The sequence below is a fragment of the Muscardinus avellanarius genome (assembly GCF_963383645.1).
Source record: "Muscardinus avellanarius genome assembly, chromosome: X".
Taxonomy (NCBI): Eukaryota; Metazoa; Chordata; class Mammalia; order Rodentia; family Gliridae; genus Muscardinus; species Muscardinus avellanarius.
In genome coordinates this window covers 116,503,496-116,520,555 of record NC_137792.1, presented here as the reverse complement: position 1 = coordinate 116,520,555, position 17,060 = coordinate 116,503,496, and the positions used below count along the sequence as shown (strand labels likewise).

Below are 17,060 nucleotides of genomic sequence, written 5' to 3'. Positions count from 1 at the left end.
GTGCATGAAACCTGATAGAAGTGGAGCCTAATATCACCAGGTACTTGATACTTGGTACTCACATCTGCATGTCCTAGAGATTGAGGCTGAGGATTCTAATCAAAGGCAGAGGGTGAAGATTAGTGATGCAAGCTGAAGGAATAAAGGAAAAGAATATTGAAAACAATTCCTAAGTAGTAGTAGTAGTAGTAGTAGTAGTAGTAGTAGTAGTAATAAAAAAGAAACAACTTCTTGTATTTATAATAAATAAGTAATAAGCAAATACCATTATTTTTATCCTATGCTCTTACTTTTCTATAATAATTTTCAGTTTTTAATCCTTTCATGTACATGTTGATTTCACAAATAACTCTGAATAGAAAATAAAGTTGAAATCATTATCCTTATTTCACAAATGAGTATATTCAAAATTTGTTTACTTTTTAGTTGATTCAAAATAGAGGTATCTATCACAGGGAAGCAGATGCTACAAGGAAGCACACGTTAATTGTGTGCTAAATGCCCAAGAACAAATATAGTCTGCTAGGTACTGGGTGAAACTGCAAATATCAAGCTAATTATAAGTTGCACCATATTAATCAAAATGTGTTAATTTTATATTATGCATAAATTCATAAATTTTATATTCTCATTTTTAAGATCTATAGGCCATTTGAAATATCTGTTTTTTTTATTGTAGTAGCTGCTGGAAATTTGACAAGTTATCAAGTCTACCCTGCAGCACACTGCCTGTCAAAGATCTGATGGTCAAATGCTTCACATATTGCAATTAGACTGTGTATGTAAGATTTGAAGAATTCCAAAAGAAATATGTCAGTGAAGAAATGAAGGCAAAGTCGCCTGAAGCTTTTGGAGCATGTTGATCCAATTACAATGACATGCTCACATTTTTCAGGGTTTTTTTTTTCTTTAAATCAATTTTACCTCATTTTAGAGATTTTTATAGGGTACTACAGAGTAACATCTGTTTGGGTTCTGCAGATGCATTATCTCAAGAAATTTTACTTTTACTTTTGTTTCTGCTAAACATTGAATTTATATTTCACAAGTGTCCTTAATTTCACACCAGTTCATTTCTTTTTTGATATTCAGAAAGCATATTGCTGACAAAACTTCTATAAAAGACAATTGTATATATTAGAAATATACAACTAATGAGCTCACTGAGTTTCTGGGTATATATTTGGCTGCAGATTATGGGAGAGTCTCTGAAGGATATTTCTGGCTTCGGTGGCTTATTCAAACTTTCAAATACATTTCAGTTCCCCTTGGTTATGATCAAGAAAGAGTTTGCTCCAAGTAAATATCAGTGAAGAAAAGCTAAATTTGATGTAATAGATATTTGTCAAGGTTGAGCAAACCTCCAGAATAGATTATGTTGTATGTTTATGCTTCTCAGTATTTAATATGCATGCAAATTACGTTGAGATTTTTTAATGCCAATTCTGATTTTTTTTTAGGTTTGCAGGGGAATCTAAGGTTCAACATTTCTTTTTTAATAAATTTTTATTGATGTATTATAGTAATACATCTCAGTGGAATAAAAAAAAATCTTGTGGAGATATACATGCATACATCACCCAATTAGCCCCTACCCAGTCTCTAACCCCTTCCCTCCACATCCCTCCTACCCATGCTTGGCTTCCTGATTGACTTTGATATGTTTAAGTACATCATATGCTATAAAGAGTTTCCCTTATCCTCCCTCTTATCCCCTCAGATATGTCAACTTCTTTGCTCCTCTATAGGGTCCCTTCTTCATTTAGAGTTTCTCCTGTTACCCATTTCTCCCTAATATTTTGCACATTAAGAAAAGCATCTGATTTCTTATTTTTGTGACATTTCACTGTAAATGCCATTATTTTGTTCTCCCTTATGGCTGGGTAAAATTCCATTGTGGTACATACCCCATAGTTTTGAAATCCATTCATTTGTTGAAGGACAGCTTGGCTGGTTCCACAGTTTGGCAATGATGAACTGTGCAGCTATGAACATGGTTTTTCATGCATTAGTTTGGTATTTTGGTTTTCATTCTTTTTGGTAGATACCCAGAGGTGGTATTGCTGGATCATATGGTAAATTCATTTTTCTTCTTCTGAGGATCTTCTATACTGTCCTCCGGTTGCACCAACTTGTGATCCCTCCAACAATATATTAGAGCTTCTATTTATCCACACTTATTCCCACTTACTGAAAACCTGAAAGCCAGAAGCTGGGTAACTCTGATAGGATGATCCACTCTCAACCATTTTTTTTTTAAATAGAGGAAACCTGGATCTGGAAATCTGCTGAGATATTAGGTGAGGAAGCAGCAGCTTCTATTGCTTCCTGGCCACACAGCTGAAGAAACCCACTGGCTCTTTGCTGTGAAACAGGCCCCAGATCCAGGCCTGCTGCGCAATAGGCTCCTGGCCCAGCCTCACTGGCTCCAGACCTGGCCCCGCCGCCTGGCAGGCTCTGGTTCCTGTCACTGTGGGCATGACGTTTACAGAGGTTCCCATTTTTCCCTCTCTCTATTTTTTTAGTAGGAGAAAACAGCACATGTCATTTGCAGAAGCTGAGAGCCCAATTTGCTAGCAGTGATGAATTTTATCTCCCCACTGAAAGCGGAGGTTTGCAGCCTCACCATGAAGAGTGGAACCCGCTACTCCAAGCACACCCTGACCCCGAGTGCAGTGCAGAGGAGTGCAGCAGCCATGAGCTGAGGTCTCCCAGGACACCCCAGGCAGCGAATTGGCCCAGCAATATGAGCAGGGCTCCCTCCAACTTGCCCCAGACATTTTTCTTACATAGTATGCTGTCCAGAATTCCTGCACATGTGCTGCAGGAGCAGTCTGCTTGTGGGGAGATTTTTTTCCAAAATTCAAGGTGGATTGGATTGGATCTGTCTGCCTCTCCTTAATACTGGCCACCACTGCTACAGCTCTCTTGGTCCATCTCCACAAAACTTTTTCTTGCATAGTTTGTTGTTCAGAGTTCCTGAGCATGTGGGCCAGGACCAATCTACTTTTGGAGAGAGTTCTTAAAAAGTTCACAATGGATTTGGTTGGATCTGTCTGCCTCTTCTGAATATTGGCCACCACCACTGCCATCTTGGTTTCTCCTAGAGTATGTTGTTGTTAAGTATTCCTGTGCATGTGTGGCAGGAACAGTCTGCTTTCTGATCTCTTCTGGAATATCCCTCCAAAAATCACTTTTCTTGCAGTGGCGGGCGCCGCACTGCCATCTTACCTCTAATTTCACCATTTTCCACTCTCTCACCTATATTTCAGATAGGAGGTCATGACTGAAAATGTTTCTGTGTGTTGTCCCATTCAGCTATTAAATCAAAATCTGTTGTCCAGGGTTTCTCAGGGAAATTCATATCTTATTTGGCTGCTACTAACCATCACCGCCGTGGTCGTGGTCGCTGCTACAGCTGCAACTGCAGCCGCCGTCATCTTCCTCCCTCTTCAATTTTTTTTAATTCAAGAAAACAGTACAAAAAATAAAAAGAAATAAAAGGAAATAAAAAGAAAAAAAGAAAACAGTATGTGTTTATATTTAATTAGGAAGTCATGGCTATAAAAGTCTCATATATTGTCCCAATCAGATAGTAAACCAAAATCTGATGTTCAGGTTTTTTTCAGAGAAATACCTGTCCTATTTGGCTGTTGCCATCTTCCCTCGTTCTCCACAAAAATCTCAACATTTCTAACAAGCTTCAAAATGATACTAAAGTTGCTTGTCAGAAATATACCTTTTATGGAGTAAAATTCTAGAAGACAAAACTAAAGTGGAAATAGCTTGTGGTCTAATAGGGAAATAAAAAACATGATTTGTTTGTTCTTTTTGTTGCTTTGCCCTGTCTATTTGACCCACAGTTCTGTGTTCCAAAAAATTTCCTTCAATAACATCCTGTTCCTTTGAAAATCTCATCTCATAATAAATAATGTTAAACACATCAATAATAAAGGCTTAGTATCCCCAGTACTTGGGAAGCTGAGACAGGAGGCTTGCAGGATTGAGGCTAGTCTCCGCAATTTAGCAAGACTCTCAGAATCTTAATTAGATCATGTTTCAAAACAAAAAAGAAAAGTCCCAGGGGTGTATCTTAAAGGTAGAACACCCCTGCGTTTAATCTTCAGCACCACACACACACACACACACACACACACACACGCATACACATGCATACATACACAATCGCACCTATATAATTAGACATAAAATCATTTTTAAAAATAAATCCTTATATCACTTGAAATAATCTTATATAACAGTATTATACTTGCAACAAGTTGACATTATTTTAGCCTAGAAAACTACATTCTGAGGAATATATTTGACTACTATCTCATTACCTAAGAAAGAGGGCCCCTTATAATACAAATACACACAAGGTAGAAATTTATTACACAGCAGATGTATCTGTCACCTCAGGATAATATTTTCAAGGATAGCACAGCAACATCTTGTGCTCACAAATGTCCATTACCTCTGAATGCTGAGGAGGTTTGTGGGTTCTGAACTTAGTAAATTTAGAGACAGACATTGCTGTTGAGTATAGGACTTTGGAGCTGAGAATACATATAAAAGAAAAGACATGCTAACTTACCAAATGTCTTTTTTTGGGTGGCAAGAGATCCTTGTACAAAAAAGTATTATTTTATTACATTAAATGTACATGGCACTTGAGAATCATTTAGAAATAATATACTACTCATAAATTTGCATAGACTTTTAACTACTCTAGATATAACATGTAAAGTATACCAATTACTTACATTGGAAAATATATGAACATGTCCATATTTTTAATATTCATATATATTATTTATACATATATCATTTCTATAAAACACATTTCTGAAACTAAAATTGAATAGTCATTTTTAGAGTTTTAAATTGTATTTTATTGTGGTAAGAACATTTGACATACCTAGTCTTATGTCTACAGCTTACTCTGCTTGAATAAAACTTTATGCCTGATAACTTTCCATTTACCCTTTTTACTAACCCCTGAAAACCACCAGCTCGTTTTCATTCTATGAATTTGATTATTTTGTGTAACTTATATAAGGAGAACAATGTAGTACTTTTTGATGAATGGAATATTTTACCTAGCAAAATATCCTCAAAGTTCATCCATGTTGTCACATATTGCAGGCTAAATAGTATTTCACTATATGTATATATCACATTTTCTTGATCTATTCATCCATTTAGATTTTTTCCACATCATAGCTGTGTTCAATAATACTGCAATGGTTGGGCATATTTCACACAAGCTTGTAATTCCAGTAATTGGGAGGCTGAGAAGGAGGATCACAGGTTCATGGCCAGCCTCTGCTACTCTGTTACAACTCAGTCAGACCCTGTTTTTTTGTTGTTGTTTTTTTGTTTTGTTTTGTTTTGTTTGTGTGTGTGTGTGTGTGTGTGTGTGTGTGTGTGTGTGGTACTGGAGGTGGAATCCAGGGGCTTTTCTACCTCTGGGATATACTCCCAGACCTATTTTATACTTTATTTGGAAGCAGGATCTCACTAAGTTGCTGAGAGCCTCACTAAGTAGCTGAGGCTGGCTTCGAACCTGTGCGATCCTCCTGTCTCAGCCTCCCAAGTGCTGAGATTACAAGCGTGCACCACAATGACTGGCTAAGTGAGACCTTGTTTTAAAATAAAAAATAGGTCTGGCACTGTAGCTCAGAGGTATAATGCCCCTGGGTTCAATCCCCAGTACTACCAAAAAAAGTGATGCAATGAACATAGGATGAATATATTTCTTGGACATACTAACTTTATATATAAATATACTTATGTCTAGAAATTGGATTGGTGAATCATATTGTACTTCTATTTTTTGAAAATTTCAATACAGTTACCAATATATGTTGTATCATTTATAACTCCCACATACACTGATCAATGGCAGAAACCTACAGCTCCAATTAGCCAGTGACCTACAGTGTACCATGTTATTAAGCTCTGATATTCAGTAGGTTAGATATATTACCTGTACCTTCAGATAACAATATTTTTAAGTTATGATGGTTTCCTTGAGTGTAAACCCATAATAATTTCATGACCATCAGTATTAATGACATAATGCAGATTCAAAAATGTTATAAAGTTTATAATTTATTAATTAGGCTTTCTCTTACTTTAATTATTCACCTAAATATTGCCAACTAATCAATGGGGCTTACAAAAATGTACTATAACATTTGAATCCAAATATGCTTTTGTGTGGATTTTAATTCCTATGAAAAATATTGTATTATACGTAGGTATAGTTTTGATCTGGAATGCCTCCACAAAGCCCATATGTTAAATGCTAGTTCCCCAGCTGCTATGATTATATGAAAAATGTGACTTTGTGCATTTATGTTCTTGATATAAATAATTTGTCAGAATAGTATTTTCATCGGTATATAAATCTCTTGTAAAGGATGTATTGGGTGGCAACCTAGGCAAGGGGGGTGTGGTTACAGAAGGTGGGTCCCTGGGAGTGTAGCCCTTGGAATTGTGTTTTTTCTTTGAATCCCCTTTCATGCTTGCTCTTTTTTGCTTTAGGTATCCATTATGAGAGCAAAGCATTTGCTATCTTCCTCTGCCTACTTTCCACCAGCATGCCCTGAAATTTGTAGTTCCTGGTTCCCATTGACTGAATTTGAAAACTCAAAAAATTGTGAGCAAATAAATCTTCCTTCATCTGAATTGTTTGGTCAGTAGATTTGGATTGTAGCAGTAAAATATGAAGACAAAAATTTGTATCAGAGAAGTGGGGTCACTGTTCCATCTAAGTATGAAAATGTGTATTTTGAGTCTTTGGACCTGGTTTGTAAAGAACGTTGGAAGTGCCGGAATGCTGATAGAAAGGCAAATGGGACAGACTGTGTTCAGGACATTTGGGAAGGTAAAGAGCATTACATAGGAATATGGAGTGAGGTCATACATGTTATATTCTGGCAAAGAATTTATAAGCATTTTGCCCAGGTCCTGAAATTTTGGGGAGGCCAAGTTAAAAGATGATGGACTGATGAAGCTGGTAGTAGAAATCTCAAAAGACCAAAGTATCCAAACTACATTATGGATATTTATGTCTGCATTCAGGCAATTTGTACAGTGAATTTTAGAAGCAGGATGCAAAGCAGAGAAATTTCATAAATTTTCAGATTGGCCAGGAAGGCATGTGTAAAATTGGGGCCCAGAGTGATAGTGTTGTGAAATAAAGATGGCTGAAAGGAAATAATATATTTTGTATATGAAATAAGAAAGAAATGTGTCAGAACAGTTCAAGTCTAAGCACAAAACAATGTAAACCAAGACCCAGTGATGGTGACTATGATTGAAAAGGTCCTGGAGGCAGCCAGCATTAAAACATGCTCAGTAGCAACTAGCATTGAGACAGTCCCAGAAAATGTCCAGTATTAAGAAAGGCCCAATGTTGACAAGAATTGAGGCAGGCCCAGCAGTATCAGTGATTAAAAATGGCCCAGTGGCAGTGATTGAAAAGGGTATGATTACTTTTCCTGCTGGTGGTCAATTTTGACAGTCAAGTAATGTTGGCTTCTCTAGAAAAGAGGATTATGGAGTCTCCCTCAAATTGCAAAGGAAGGACTAGGAAGGCAGGCAATAAGCGGCATGGTCAGAATCCTGGCAAGAAGACAAAAATGGGACAGTTTGTGAAGTTTTGAGGATAAAGTTAAGGTTGCAAAAAAATACATGAGATTTAGAAATGCGGAATGACTGTAAGATGAGAGCTACAAACTAAGATCCATGGAAACAGACGGGAAGAGCCAGTAATCTCACTGCAATCAACCAGGCCACAGGAAAGGTCTGCTAAGGCCCCTTGAACATTGCCTCTCATGACCATTTCTGAAATGGAGCTGCAGAAATATTGCTTTCTCTACTGAATTTTGATTCTGCTTTTGTCCCATTCCTTCTATTTTTCTATTTCTCCCTTTTGGAATGCAAATGTTTACTTTGTGCCATTGTATCTTGGATGTACATAACTTGCTCTTTATTTGTATTTTTAAAATTTTCTTTACAGGAGTTCACAACCAAGAGTTCACTTTCAGACTCAGAAGAAACTTTGTACTTTGGAAGTTTTGAGTGTTGCTATAACTGTTAAGAATATAGGATCTCTTGGAGATCGACTAAATGCATTTTGCATTTTGAAATGGATATGAGCTCCTCAAGGGCCCATGGGTGGAATGTTAGGTTTACATAAAAAATATCTGAAGAGCTCATGTATCAGTGTTCAGAGTTGACATAATTAAGTTGTGAGTATTATAACCGCATCAGTGGATAAATCTATTGTAGTGGGTTCACTGGGTTATAACTGTATAAATAGGGTGTGGTTGGAGAAGGTTGGTCTCTGGGAATGTGGCCTTAGGTATTATGCTTTTGTCTTTGAATCCCCTTCCTTCCTTGTATTATTTATTTATTTATTTATTTATTTATTTATTGCTTCTAGTCTCATTGATATGAAAGCTCATCTCTACCTCTATTCCTCTCTCTGCTTCTGTTACCATGCCCTGAGGTCCATTCCTCACTTGGTCTGAAGCAAGAAATGTTCAAGCTGTAAGCAAACATATATTTCTTCCAAGGTCAGTTGTTTCTTATTATAGTAGTGAAAATGTTGACTGAGACACCAGCTTAGGAAACTATTTGGAGATGAGAGAAAACTTAAAAAGTTGGTTCTAGAGGGAGATCTTAGGTAACTAGGGGCATCCTTTCAAAGATCTACTTATCCTTGGACTTTTTTTATTCACGCAATGAACAATTTGCTACAAAGTGTGCTTACCACCTTCATGTGCTATTTTGCCACAGGCCCAGAGGATGGTTTCTAGTTAGTCATGGATTGAAACTGTCAAAATCTTGAGGGCAAATAAAACCTTGATTCTTTCAGACATTTTATAGTTACAGAACTGCCAAGTTCACCAACAATATAGGAATATTGTTTTTTTTTCTTTTCTTGAATTGTCATTATTTGGTTTTGGTATCAGTGTGATGTTGGCTTTATTGAATATATTTGGGAGAGTTCTATTTCATTCTATTTTATGGAATAAATTGAGAAGTACTGGTATCAGCTTTTCTTTCTTTTTTTTCTTTTACTTTTTTCTTTTTTTTTTTTCTTTTCCTTTCCCCATTTTCCCACCTGGCCCAGCCCTGAATGGGCAACCATCCATCGGTCCCAAGGTCTCCGGGTCCATCTGTCCATCTGTCTGCACCAGCAGGTCCCCTGTTGGTGCCTGACACATGACTGTCTCCCACTCCTCCCGCAGCAGCGGGGCTGGCCGCTCAGGCCCGGAGGCCTCCTCCTCCAGGCCCGAGCAGGAGTCTTTGAGGAAGCCATCCTTCTTGGAAGCTGCTGCGGCAGCTGTTGTGGTGTCCTGGGCATCGAGTGCCGGAGCCCCGAGCTTGGCATAGCTGGGCAGCGGGCAGTGACCGTTGGTGGCTGCAGCCAGCAGCAGGCGGGGGCTGAGCGGCAGGCCGAGCCCGGCGCGGCGACCCACATTGGTTACGCTGGTGTGGGACACCATTGGGCCATAGCTGTAGCTGCTGGTGCCGCTGTGAGCCTTCCGCTTGAAGTCCAGGGCCAGGGTCTAGCGGCTCCAAATTTTCTTGATCTCAGCCTGCACCTCCCCATTGCAGAAGCAGTTTATGATGGCGATGAAGAATCCCTGAAAGGAGTTGAAGACCATCTCATAGTGCATCTGGATCTGCCAGAGCGTGCCCGAGACCTACGTGTAGGGCAGGGCCATGAAGATGGTGTTGTGGACCCCGAAGAGCGGCATGAGCACCAGGGTGGACTTGAGCAGCTTCCGGTACTGCTGCAATGTGTCACACTAGCCGGCGTTGGTCTCCCGCAGCTTGGTGGCCAGCACGCGGATGATGTTAATGAAGAGGATGAAGTTGAGCACAACGGAAGCCAGGATGGACACCTGGATGATCCACTTCTTGTGCCCAGAGCTCAGATCCCAGCACACAGTGTTGGCCAGAGTGGCTCTGACACCGACCCACATGGCCACGAATACGGTGGGCAGACCCCAGCCGAAGACGGTGAATCCCCACAGGTACTTCTTCTCCAAGAAAAGCCCGGCGGTGCAGGTTCGGGCCCTCCACCAGGATCCAGTAGTAGTTGGTGGCCAAGAAGTAGAGGAAAAAGGTCACGGCCACCCGGCAGCCGGCGTAGCCCACAGCGGGCGGCGGCATTGCCTGGGCGATGATGTGCAGCTCCTCCTCGGTGAGGCTCTCCCCCTTGTCCAGCGTGAAGCCCGAGTAGAGCACCGCGTCCTTGACGAAGATGCTGGCGGCGCGCAGCATGAAGGACAGGAACCTGTGCAGGTGGACGTAGTTGCACAGTGCAGCCGCCTGAAATAGGCCAGGATGAGCACCGCCACGGTGAGCTAGGCCAGCTATCCAGGCGGTCGAACACCTCCCGTTCTCGCGTCTCGTTGGTCATGAACTTGAGGCACTCGCTGTAGTTGGCCCAAGTGCGGTTGTGCCCGGGCACCACCTCCCAGCTGCCGTTGTAATCGCAGCGCCAGTAGGCATGGCCTTTGTGATGTAGTCCGGACAAGACATGACCACAACCTCGCTGGGAGTCCCCAGGGGCCAGCACACGATGTTTTCCCACTCGGGCAGGCAGGGGCGTCCTCGGCGCCTGCTGCGGGGGAGCCCCTCCTTGCCCTCCATGGACTTCAGGGTAGAGCTTCCTGGATGTCTTGTCCTTCCTGGGCTTTCCCGACGTGGACGCGGGCGTCCATCCCTTGTCTGATTCAATTATGTTGGCTGCAGTGCGCAGGACTTCTCTGAGCAGCTGCTTGTCTGTTCCTCCTTGGTGAAGACGTCGTCTGCGTCCACCTGAAGCGCGCCCTGCACCTCTGGCCTTGGGATCCAGGCTGCTGAAGGGTCTAAATGTTTCCACCCTACTCCGACTTCAGGAGGAATTTGCTACCATGCGGTTGTCCAGAGTATACGCGGAGCCGAGCACCCGGAAGCAGAGCAGAGGATAGCGCGGGTTTAACGCCAGCCGCGCTGTTTTAAGAGACCCTGTTTCCACATAAAAATGTATAAAAATAGGTCTGGGAGTGTAGCCGGAGGTAGAAGGGCTTCCAGGAACCCCAGAACCACCAAAAAATAAAAAATAAAAAAATAAAAATAAAAATTTGCTTGGTAAACCATCTGGTCCTGGGCTTTCGTTTGAGGGTAAGCTCTTCATTGCCACCTCAGTCTCTGATTGCTATGTTAGGTAGCCTAACTGAGGGGGATGGGAGAGGAGAAGATGAAAATACCCTAATGTTTTTGAAACTTTTGCGCACATTTTTGTCTTGACCCAGAAGGCTTTCTCTCATTTGTTTGCTTGTAGGAAGCTTATACATACTTTAAGATACAGTCAAATTTACAAATTTTTCTTTAACACCATCAGGTAGATTTCTTGCTGCTTTTGCATATTATGTTGCTATTATCCATTGCATATTACTCTAATATTATAACTCTTATCATGCTGCTCTGATACCCTATTTTTCCTTGTAGATTATATGTCCCTTGAAGGCAATGAATTCTATGCTTTTTTGATTCCTTATTTTTTATTGGTGCATTGTAGTCATACATCTTAATGAAGTATGAGATGGTAGAGGCAATACATATACTACATACATCAATTCTTACCAATATCATCTTCATATTTTTAGTACAATTAATTGAGATACAGAGAATATAATTATGGGCTGAGCCTAAAATAATTAAATTTAATTTCCATTCAGCTTTTCAAGGCATAAATATGAACTTTATATCCTATACTCAAGGAATAAAACTTAAACCAAAGATGAATTTAAAATATTACATTTGGAGCCGGGCGTGGTGGCGCACGCTTGTAATCCGCGGTTGGGAGGCAGAGACAGGAGGATCGCGCAGGTTCGAAGCCAGCCGCATGCGCTGGCTTAGGAGACCCTGTTTCCAAATAAAAATGTAAAAATAGGTCTGGGAGTGTAGCCCGGAGGTAGAAGGGCTTCCAGGAACCCCAGTACCACAAAAATATATATATATATTACATTTGGGGCTGGACCTGTAACTTAGTAGTCAAGTGCTTGGCAACCATGAACACGATCCTAGGTTAAACTGCCAGCACCACAAAATAATAAATAAATAAAAACATTAATATTCAACAGGTTGAACTCATGCAGAGAAAAATGTTTTGAAATGCTAATTAATGAGAAGAGAGTAGCTATATCAAGGTAAGAAAGGTCTTTGAAGCAGATTTTACTCCTTTGAATATCTCAAAAGATGTACATGTTTATGTTTTATAGTCTTTTATATGTTAGTATTGTATGTTTTGTGGTTTATTTTTGTATGTTTGTTAATGTTCATTGTTAATTTCAAGTTTCACTTCAATTTTTTAAAATAAACTTTATTTATGTTTTACTAGGGACTGAACCCAGGCATATTCTGTTTCTAAGCTACTTAACTACTTTTTTTTAATTCTAAAACAGGGTCTCACTAAGGTTCTAAGACTGCCCTAAAACTTTCAGTCTTCTTGTCTCAGCCTCTCAAGCACTGGGATTACAGGCATGAGCTATAGCAACCAGAAAAAAAATTATTTTGAGATAATTGAATAAAAGAATGTAAATGTAAGAAGCAATATCTTTCATTAAGATTTAACCCATTGAAAAGTGTTTTATAAATATAGTACATGGTGGGAATAAGAAAGTTAATGTTTATCTACTAAATTTATTCAGTTTTGAGTAGTTTCACAAGTAGATATTGGTATAACAGTATCTACACATGTGTGTCCATATGTGTAAATGCTTAGTTCTATGTGATTGCATTATATACATAGTTCCTATTTTCTCCTACCACAGTCAAGATTAGAGAAGACTCATAGAACAGTACATTATTCAGCCACAAAGGAATCATTTGTTAACAGAAATTACAACATGGATGACCCTTGAAAACGTTTTTGCTAAGTGAAGGAAGTTAGGCAGTAAATGTAATATGTTGTACCATCTATTCATATGAAATGTACACTATAAGTAAATCTAGAGAGGAAGAATTATTTGCCTAAGATTGATGGTCATGTGTGTGAAAAACGGGGAGTATTTGCAAACATGTTTGGAATTGCTTTTATGTAGATATAAAACTGTTCTAAAGTTCATTGTATTTATGAGTTTGCTATCTTATCAATATAATAAAGCCATCTTCTAATGTCCTCTAAAATGAAGAATTTTGAGAACCTAAAAAATTTTTTCTTAATTCTAGGGTATAGTTTGGATGTAGAATGCCCCAGGGTTCAATGCCTAATACCAAAAATAAAAATGGCGAATCTTATCATAATCAAATTACATAAAAATAGATATGTAAGTTTCATCACAAGGATTCTTATGAAACTTTTGTACAGCCTCTGACATTTCTCTACAGTCTCTTCTCTCAAATAAATTACAACCACTAATATTTTTTATTTTTTTATTTTAAAATGTTCTATAAATATAATCATATACTATGCAATGCTATGGCATGGATTTTTTGTATTAGAGATTAATCAAAGTTTTTGAGTATATCAATAGTGTATTCTTTTTGGTTGCTGAGTAAAATTCCTGGGATGGATATGCCACACTTATAATAGCTCAAAGGGCAATTGGTTGTTTTCAGATTTTAGCTATTACAAATAATGTTTCTTTAAAACCTCAAACAATGATGTTGAACATTTTTATGTATCTATTGGCTATTTATATCTCTTCTTCTGTGAAGTTATTCAATTCAGTTCCCCACTTCTTAATTGGGTTATTTGTTTTGCTAGTGTAGAGTCTTTTGAGCTCTTTGTATATTCTAGATATTACCCTTCTATCAGAGTGGTAGCTGGTAAAGATCTCCAATTTTGTAGGCTTTCTCTTTGGATTCTTGATGATTTCCTTTAATGAGCAGAAAATTTTTGTTTGATGTCATCCCACTTGTTAATTCTTGTTATAATTTCTGGCATTTTGTGGGTGTTGTTGAGGAACTTATTGCCTGTGCCCATATGTTAGAGTGTTGAGCTTAGGCCCTCTTCTAATAGTGTCACAGTCTCTGGTCTGATTTCCAGGTCTTTGATCCATCTTGAAAGAAGTCAAATAACAACAAATGAAGTCAAATAGCAAGAAATGCTGGCAAGGATATGGGGAAATAGGAACCCTTTTACACTGTTGGTGGAAGTGCAAACTAATGCAGTTGCTATGGCGATCAGTGTGGCGATTCCTTAGAAAACTGGGAATGGACCCATATGATCCGGCTATACCACTCCTGGGTATCTTTCCAAAGGGGTTGAAATCAGAGAACTGCAGTAACATACGCATACCCATGTTCAGAGCAGCACAATTCCTAATAGCCCAAATATGGAATCAATCCAGGTCTCCATCAACAGATGAATGGATTGCAAAATTATGGGAAATACACACAATGGAATTCTACTCAGCAATAAAGAAGAACAAAATCGTGTCATTGGCAAGAAGATGGAAGGAACTATAGAACATTACTTTAAGTGAGATTAGCCAAGCACAGAAAGAAAAGGGACATATGTTTTCTCTAATATGCTCAAGCTAGGGAATATTAGAGATACTAGAGGGACTCCAGATAATGGAGAAGAAAGCTCAGCAAAGCCAGAAAGGAAGGGTAGAGGAGATAAAAGCTGAATTTTATTTATGGAAAAGCTACATTAGAATATGTGTATACATGTGACTATAACATTGTTAACCTGGACACTCAGTATTGGGAGGGAGGGAAAAGGGAAAACAGAGAGGGGGAGGGCACCAAGTACTGTGTGAATATATGCCATTGTCAACATGATCGTGAGGTGAGACTATAGTGCAACATGATTATGACGTGAGACTATAGTGCACCAATAAAAATCCCTCATATATAGGTAATTGTGTGAATGTGTCTTTTATTTCTTTGGGATAAATGCCCCAAAAGGAGTGAAATATCTGGGTATTGTGGCATGCACATGTTTAATGTTGAAAGACACTATCAAATTAATAGCCAGAATAAACCAGGTGTGGGGACAAACAAATGTAATCCCAGTAATTGGGCAGCTGAGACAGAAGGATTTCAGGTTCACAGCAACTGAACAAGACTCTCAGCAACTTAGAGGGACCCTATTTCTTAATAAAAAATAAAATAGGTTTGAATTTGAAGCTCAGAATTAGATTTTCTCTGAGTTGAAATCCCAGTACCAAAATAAAGTATTATCCAGAATAATAGTAACATTTTTCTTCCTTGCATGCAATATCAATGTTACAACTTCTCTCCACCCTCACTAGCATTTAATTTTATCTCTGTATCTTATTTTGACCATTCTGATATATATGTGGCACTATCTCATTATGGCTTTAATTTTTATTTTTATGACTTCTATTTACATTAGACATTTTATGTGATTTTATGGCATCCATATAATCTCAATAAGGTTTCTGTTCATTTATATGACCCATTTTGATTTTTTTAGTTTTTTTTCTTTTGTTTATTTGTTCGGGTACTGTGTATGGAACTCAGGGGCATTCTACTTAGGAGTTATGTCTTATACCTATTTCATATTTTATTTTTGAAATAGGATCTCATTACGTTATTGAAGGCATCACTAGGTTGATGTGGTTGGCTTCAAAACTACAACCTTCCTTTTTCAGCCTTTCAAGTACTGAGCCTACAGGTGTTCCTTACTATGCCTAACTATATTGCCCATTTTCTAATTTTGTTTTCTTTATTATTGAATTTGGGGAAACCTTTATATATTCTAGATACTTGGAAACAAATGGAGCCAAATATTCTTAAAGGATCACATGCAGAAAAATCATGTAATATGAGAGGGCCAAGAACTGGCTTCTGGAAGTGTTTTAAACTTCCAATCCAACTTCTAAGATGTTTACTACTGAAGGTCATCTTTCATTTTCTTTACACCACAATATGTTCAGATGTGGCCTTGTTTACTGCCTGCTACATTCAGGCTTTTTCCCCAGAAATTTTTAATTATTTTGGAAATTTTCAAACCAACCAAGTCTCCCTGCTAGTCATCTACTAAGAGCACTGAATTCTGAGGGCAGCAAGAAGCTTCAGTTGTTGCTTGCAGAAATTTATCCACAAAACTGACCAGACTAAAGGACATTACTTCATTTTATTTAGTATCAAATGGTTTGAAAATAGACTATTTATGAGATTAGAGATTGGAATAAAACTGGAGAAGTCTGGAGTCCAGTAATGGTTATTTTTCTCATTCTTAAATGAAATAATACTGGTTCAATAGCATGCATAAGGCTATTTAATCCATTTCAATCCTTTACAACTTAATTACATTTGCCAAATCTGACCACTAAAATTCCATCCACTTGAAGTGTTAACTGTGCTAAAATCTAAGCCAAAACCTGAATCTGTGAAATGTATTTTCTGTTTAGATCTGCCTCTGAGCATACCCTTAACAATAAAACATCACTTCACTTAATTTCACCTATAATTTCAGTACATTGAAATACATATCCTCAAATTATAAAGTGTCTAGCTGTTATTTGATACGTGGCTATAATTTTAAATATAGTACACTAATCACTTGATGGACCAAATAATAAAAATTACTTTCTCTTTAAATCTTAAAAATAAATTTGAATATAAAAATATCATCATATTCAAAAGTGAGTCTTTGTATAAATAAAATATGCAACTCACCAGGAAGTATCATTAAGGGCAAGATATTTAAAATATTAACACGTGCTTTTCTTTTAATTCCAAACACTTTGGTTGAATGAGAATAACAGATGCACTTGGCTAGATTTTTTAAAAATAGAATACATTAAAAATTTTATTTTATACATATCCAGGTTTATATCAGTACAATTTACAATCACCAAATTATGGAACCAACTAGTGTATCCATCAACATATGAATGGATCAAAAATGGGGTCTATACACACAATCAAATTTTACTCATCCTAAAAAATTATGACACTTTTAGAAAATTAGATGGAACTAGAGAATATTATGCTTAACAAGATCACCCAGTCAGAAAATCAAGGGTCATATGTTTCCTCATATATGAAAGCTATAGATAAATTAT

The 17,060-nt window shown here is 38.2% G+C and overlaps 1 pseudogene across 1 annotated transcript in view; it reads right to left on the bottom strand.

Moving 5' to 3' along the window:
* Positions 1-6,752: 6,752 nt before the first annotated feature.
* Positions 6,753-17,060, bottom strand: part of LOC308279058 (parathyroid hormone/parathyroid hormone-related peptide receptor-like) — a 91,905-nt pseudogene continuing 81,597 nt past the window's right edge. The window contains exons 5-6 of the transcript in view: positions 9,143-10,925; positions 6,753-6,847 (exon numbers count right to left, since the gene is read on the bottom strand). The product of the transcript in view is annotated as a parathyroid hormone/parathyroid hormone-related peptide receptor-like (transcript). The remainder of the gene's footprint in view (positions 6,848-9,142; positions 10,926-17,060) is intronic.